The 7580-nt window shown below is 28.0% G+C and overlaps 1 long non-coding RNA gene across 1 annotated transcript; it reads left to right on the top strand.

Moving 5' to 3' along the window:
• The first annotated feature begins 1145 nt into the window (after positions 1 to 1145).
• Positions 1146 to 3917, top strand: LOC110614890. Its single transcript, XR_002487860.2, has 2 exons — positions 1146 to 1401; positions 3332 to 3917. It is a non-coding gene; the product is annotated as an uncharacterized LOC110614890 (long non-coding RNA).
• The last annotated feature ends 3663 nt before the right edge of the window (positions 3918 to 7580 follow it).

Raw genomic sequence — 7580 nt, forward strand, 5'->3', positions numbered from 1 at the left:
TTATAATTTATTTATGGCTTAAATTTTTCAAAAATTTAAAATTTTAGCGTTCTTATTAATTTTAGCTATTTTCTATCAATTTTAATTTAATTTAATATTTTAATGTTAATTTTAATTTATAATTAAAAGGTATTATAAATTATTAATATGTTAGAAATATTAATATTTTATTTAATATTATTGATGTGATTAAAAATTTCTTTTTTTTTAAATGGGATGTGATTAAAAATTTCATAATAAAAATTTAAATTTTTTAAATATTTTAGCTAAATTTTAAATTATTATTTTAATTATACTCGATTGACTAATTTTGAATAAAATTATTTTCTTATTTAATACAATAAAAAATTAATATATTTATTTATTTTATTTAATATAGCTTATAAATTTTTTTCTTTTTATTTCTCAGAATATATTTTTAATATTTTTACCTATTTTTTTTATTTTTTAAAAAAGAATAGTATTTTTTTATTATTGCTAATTATTTAATATTTTTTGTTATGTTTTGCATATGTATTTTTCTTGTAAGTATTAATTACTCAAATAACAATAGTAAATAAATATAATTAAATAATTTCTAAAAAATAAAGAGAAACTACCACCATTAATTCATATATATTTTATTTAAAAAATATAATTAATCAAAAATATTATATTACAATTGAATTGCAGCCATGTAGCAATATAAATAATGTGTTATATTGTAATAAATTATATTTACTTAGTTTATTTAATATAATATATATATATATAATAAATATATTAAATTTATTGTATTAAGTAATAAAATATTAATTTTAATTAATTAAAATTAAAATTAATCAATTGATTATATTTAAAATTAAATTATAATAGATAAAAATTGAAAATTGTTTAATTATTTATTATAAATTTTTTATTTATTTCAATAATAACGATTAAAATATTACCATTAATGATATATCAACTGCACCATCAGTAATTTTCAAAATATCAATTTTAGTTATAGATTAAAATTAATATTAAAATTTAAAATTAAGTTAAATTGAAAAAAATTAATTAAAATTAGTAAAAGTGCTAAAATTTTGAATTTTTAAGACATTTGAGTCTTTATTTATTTATTACATAAAAATAATAATAAAAATGATTTCAAAAAAGAACTCAGAATCCTCCTGGAAAAAAAAAAAAAAAAAAAAAAAAACCCCTCAGAATCCCTTTCATCCTTCAACAGCATGCGTTCGCCCTCCCACTGTCCCACAGCCTCGCTGTTTTGAGTTTCCGCTTCTCGACTATCGTTGCCGCCTCTGCCTCTCGTCGTCTTCTCTCGACTCCATTCTAGATTTTCACTCACCTCTCTTGTTGTGAGCCTGCGTTTCGCTCTCTAGCGTTCAATTTTGCGTTGGGTACCACTACCAGTCTAAGGTAACACATTCCATGTTTGAACTAAGTGTCAATTTTGCATGTGTATATAACAGAGAGTACACTACCAGAGATTATAAGTTTGGCTTGTTGATAAGTCCCAATTACGCGATTTGCGCCCGAAATCCACAATTTCTGGCTTATTGTTGTTGATGTAGTATAAGTATTCAGTAAATAGAGGCGGATGTGAATTGGTTGAATGACTGGTAATTGGTTTCTGTTTGTCTGACAACTGAATATTTTATATTGAATTTGAGGACAAGTTCTACCCCACTGAGTATGAACTCTGGGTTGTATCTATTAATTTTGATTGAACTAAGAAATTATGGCTTACTAAATGCGTCCCAGATTCTGCCCCTAACAGAAAAATCGATGTTTCTGGGTCAGGATATTGAAAATCAGCTCCTTAATAATGATAGCGAGAAAATGAAGAACCTGAAAAGAAAATGCCGCTTGAAGGAATAGTTAGAATTATGAATTTATTTGATTTGTGTTTTTAATAAATTATAGGTATCATATTTTATTTAATTAAAAAATGAACTATTTTCATTGCTGAAGAATTGTTTCATATTGGGCATTATTGCAACTAAAGAGGTATGCTATTCAACGATTCAATATTTATGTTGCTGTTGATTCTCTTCTGCATCTTAATGCAAGCAACCGTTTGATTGAGAATTGGTCATTGATTTATTATGTAGTATTTACTAACTGAAGGTGGTCCTTGGAGCTTGTTCCAAGGAGACTGTGAGTTCATGCTGATTAAACTACAAATGTATTCTCCTTGCAAACGCAAATACAAGGCTGCTCATATTTGTTTTCTTTCTAGAGCTTGCACAATGTGGGATGCCTTATTTGTCAGCCCACATTTACTTATTGGAATAGACTTCGATAAATCCAGTACACTAATGTTAGACCTGCTTAACATATTGTCCACAATTACCATTAATTTTTTATCTTACAATCCTTCTTTACCTTCCTGAGTTCAAATTGCTTGTGTGATTGGACTGATACTTCCAGTGCAAAAGTAATTTGATCCATATTTTGTTGATCAATGATGTAGTCAAGGTAGACAACAGAGAGTGTAATGATATATAATGTAGTTAAAGCACCCAAGAGAGAGTGTAATAAAGAAATGGAGACAAGTCAGTAAAGTTTAGGCAATGTTGAACTTTCTGACCAGATTAATTAACCTATAATCTTTTTAATTATGCTCAAATAGTACAAAGTTTTATAGAAAAAATATATTATTTCTCAGATTTTTTAAAAATAAATATTGGTTTTCTTATTTTTAAATACTTAAATTATTTACTAGTTTTTAAAAAATGAAGTAATAATTTTTTTGTCTTAAAACAATATTATTTTTCCAAAAATAACGAACAATTTTAAGTATTTAAAAAATGGATATTAATATTTCAAAATTTTTTGACAAAATATTGGGTTTGTTGAAGCATAATTAAAAAATTGTGGGTTAATTTGGATAAAAAGTTTAAAATTGCTATCTTTAAACTTTCCCAAAAAGGTGTGGTTACTTTTCTGATTAGGTGTATTCTCTTGAATCATTCAATTACCTAGTTTGATGCTATTGATGAATGATTTTATTTGCAACAATTATAATATATGACAATTATCAAAAATTGGTGTGTTTATCAAATATTTAGTGTGTACTGAATTGTGATGCATTATGTTTTGGATATGGATATTTTAGCTTATACCTTGATTTGGATATATGAATTTTTTGGATTTGCTTATGTTTGAGAATTATATTAGAGACAACAGGTTGATTTAGTTTTTTTATTGATATTTATTTAGATTGATGATGATGAAAATACTTTATGAAGTTGTGGCTAGATTGCCAATAATAAATTTTGCTAAAATCCGGGGATCTATTTGCTTAAATCATTAAATCTTTTTTTTGTTGTTGTTGTTGAGTAAGGGATGGGGGGAGTGGAGACTCGAGAACCTGGATCTGCAGGAGAGTTATGTATGCCTTAGCCACTGGAGCAAACCAGGCTAGGCCTACATTATTGAATCTTGAAGTTGCACACATTTAGGTATGTATATATATATATACTTTTAGAGATTCAATTGAATTTTGTTATTATCAAAATGTTGGAGACATTTGTTTTAGAGAGCCATTAGTGGAAGAGAGTGAAATTAACTCATTGTCTTGATCTGAGAAGCTATTATTTGATTTCTCATTTTCTCTTTACCGCCTCTGGAATTTGAACATTTCATATTTCTTACTTTTCTTGAAATTGTTTACCCATTTTCTTCCGATGAAATTGGGCATATGTTTTCATTCATGGAGTGCTTTGTGAAGCTTTTTTCAAGAGTGTTATCACTTGTTGCTTCTTGATCTATTTTTGAGTTCATCGACTTTATAGCAATGGTTAGAATATATAGAATAAGATAATTCCATATATCTTTAGACTAAAGCATTGAGAGATTTCTTAATTTGAGCATCATTTTCCAACTTTGTGAGGAAAAGGACGTCCAAGCATCAATTGTGATGACCGCCGGGCTTCACGCCTCCAGGTAGAAGGCCAGGCCCGCGAAGGCTGTCCTGGCCCAAAAACCTAGGAAGCTTCACTGATGGGTCGGTCCGACTTCTTCGGCCCTGATATAGTCTCAGAAAGCGGACCGGGTCACTCGCAAGTCCAGGTACACCAACTACGAGCTCAGCCCAGTGACGTGACATGAAGAAAGACAGCAGGTCTAGTCACCTCGTAGCTTTGCCTGCATGCGCACCGAGGGAATTAAATGACCGCCTGGCATGGAGAGGACGTCTGACGCCGTTCGTACTTACGAACCTGTTCAACAAAGACATGTGACACTGTAGCAGAGAGGCCATTAGGCATTGCTAGCGGACAAAGGGAAAAATAATAAAAGGGGAGGAACACCCTCCTCTCCACCTAAACTTACACAACCATTGTAAACCCTATTCTCTAGACCTGTTCGTAAACTTACGCCGTTCGTACTTATGGACCTGTTCAGCAGAGACATGTGACACTATAGCAGAGAGGCCATTAGACATTGCTAGCGGACAAAGGGAAAAATAATAAAAGGGGAGGAACACCCTCCTCTCCACCTAAACTTACACAACCATTGTAAACCCTATTCTCTGGACCTGTTCGTAAACTTACGCCGTTCGTACTTATGGACCTGTTCAGCAGAGACATGTGATACTGTAGCAGAGAGGCCGTTAGGCATTGCTAGCGGACGAAGGGAAAAATAATAAAAGGGGAGGAACACCTTCCTCTCCACCTAAATTTACACAATCATTGTAAACTCTATTCTCTGGATCGCAAAACATTAGATTGATGTGAAGATTATAAAATTAAATGCAATATTTTATCATAATTCATGCTTTATATATCTTTTATAAATGGTAATTGGAATAAATTTATTTAAATTTTAAATATGTAAAGTCTGTTTAAAAATAATTTGGATTAAACTTTAAATAATAATATAAATTATTCATCCTAATAAAAAGCGAAGTACTAACAGAGTAAATTATATAACACGAGTTTATGTAAAAAATATAAACTAAATTGAGAGTGTCCCAAATCTCAAATTATACTATAAAATACCTTTTGTTTTTATAGAGTTTCAAAAAATGAAGGTTTCATATTTAAATCAAACCAGGTTATGGTTCAGTTTTCCAATAAGTTAGTCTGATCTCGCTGATTTCGATTTTAATAAGCATGTGGTTGACTGATAATTAAAGTTTTTTTGTTTTTTGAAGAAATAAAAGGGTAAATAGATAATAAAAGGGGGAGGAGAGTTGGCACAAGCCTTTCCGCCTTTAAGCTTAACAGACCAACAAACAAAACATTCAGAGACACCCAGAAAGCTTTGAAAAGAGATGACATCACTGCATGAATCTAATAATATTGAAGTATTTGTCTTCCTTTTTTTTTTCTCCTCAAGGATTTGAAAAATGTTAACAGACCATAAATAGGTAGCCTGGGATTTTGGTTCTGTTTCATTGCAGTCTGTAACCGTGCTATGGAGAGAAGAAGAAACTGAAAGAAAGAAAAAGGACAGGGACAGAGGTCTTGATTTTGTAAGAGATTTTGTTGCTTGAGGAATTGTCTTTAGATGATGATGTTTTTTAGTTGTTTATTATTTTTACGTGAAGAAACTTTTTTTGACCAATGTATAATATAGTGCATTTCCTTGAGGTTTAGAGGGCTATACAAGGGGAGAGTTACAATAAAGACTCAAACTACGGACACATAAAGTCAAACCAACACAAATCCAACCAAAGAAAGAACCAAATCAAATAGACCCAAATGAAAACAAAACGTCCAAACCAAAAAAAACCTAATCAACCACCGGCCCATTGTACCACAGCAGCACTAACAGAAAATTTACTGATGCTTCACTGATCCACCGCCACGGGGAACAAATAGAAAGGCCAAACACAGAAAATGAAGAAAGAAGAAAACAAGAGAGCAAATACTGGCAACGTGCAAACAACCAAACACAATAGCCTTCAATATCAACGCCGCCGCCACCAATCCAGATAGCATGAAAGGAAGAGGGAACGTAGTAGAGCTCAGTTTGTCAATGGCATACTGGAGTGGTGGACGCCAAACGTGGTAGCGCAGTCTCGAGATGCTGACAAACCCTCCAATAAGCCGAATGGAGCACCCTCTAAACTGTACGTTCATGAAACCCACTCCCTCACAGCTAATCCAGATCATGCATCAAAGAAAAACAGAAGAAAACAACCACAAAACAAAAGGAAAAAAAAAAAAAAAAAATCATCTCCAGTGGTTAGTTTGAATCCAAACTATTTTCACCCATCTTAAAATTATTTATTTGGATTTGTAGTCATAATTCAATCCAATGTATTTTTTCATTAATTAACCATTCAAACTATTTAATAGCCTAATATTCTACGAATTATTAAAATAAAATTTATCTAATTAATATCATACTTATGAAATATAATAAAAAATTATTCATTCAAGTCTCAACAATACATTTGCTAAAATAATAAAAATACAATTAAAAAATATAAATTTAAAATTATCATAAAAATTAAATAAAATAATTAAATGTAGATATTATATTTCAAATAATATAAAAATAAAAAGTATCTAATTAATTTTATAAATTATATACTATTAAAATAAAAATTATAACTTTAATTTTAATTTTTTAAAAAACTAAAAAAATTTAAAATAATTTCTGCATATTATTTTTTGTGATTAATTTTAATTTTACAGAAATTAAAAAATAAAAAAATTTCCACATTATTTTAACTCTTCTTTTTCAGAAATGTGGCTAAAATTAAAATAATTTCTGCATATTATTATAACTTTTCTAAAAGTGTTACTGATTTTAATTTTTGTATATTATTTTAATTTTTTTATAGATGTGACTAATATTAATTTTAGAGAAATTAGAAAATTATTTCAACTATAAATTATTTTTCTAAGACTCTTTAGGGTTACAGTATCCTTCTACTGCAGCTTAATTTATTTTTAAGACTCTTTAAGATGTGGGTAGTCAAAAAATTCAAAGCCGATCAGGTATCGTTTTAGTCTCAACTATGCTGATCAGAGATCGGCGAATGTTGTTCGGCGAATGTTGTTTTTAGAACACTGCCGGCACTGAATTCACTTAATCCTTCCACCGTAATTAATATCTAAATTCTGTCGAAAAATAATTTATAGGTGGAAAATATTTTTTATAAAAAATAATTTTTAAAATATTATTTAATAAAATAATTTATTTTTATTTTTAATTTTAATTTAAAAATAAAATATATTAATAAATTTAGATATAAAGAATTTTTCAAAATGTAAGAAAAATTAACTTTCTCTCTTTTAAAAAAGTTATTTTGTTTAACATAATTTATTTTTTTAATTAAAAAATATTTTTCATTAATTAATTTTTTAACATTTAAAAAATTTAAAAAATATTTTCTACAAAATAAATAGAGTTTAAATTAAATTAAAATTTTTTTTCTCATTGAAAAATATTTTTTATATTTTCTGGCATTTAAAATATTAAAAAAATTTAGTTAATAAAAAATATTTTTTTAATAAAAAAAAATCATTTTAAAGAAATAACTTTTTCTTTTAAAAAAATTATTTTTCTTATTATGATTTTTATATATAAATTTATTAATAAATTTTATTTTTAAATTAAAATTAAATAATAAAAAA

The sequence above is a fragment of the Manihot esculenta genome, chromosome 5 (genome assembly GCF_001659605.2).
Source record: "Manihot esculenta cultivar AM560-2 chromosome 5, M.esculenta_v8, whole genome shotgun sequence".
Taxonomy (NCBI): domain Eukaryota; kingdom Viridiplantae; phylum Streptophyta; class Magnoliopsida; order Malpighiales; family Euphorbiaceae; genus Manihot; species Manihot esculenta.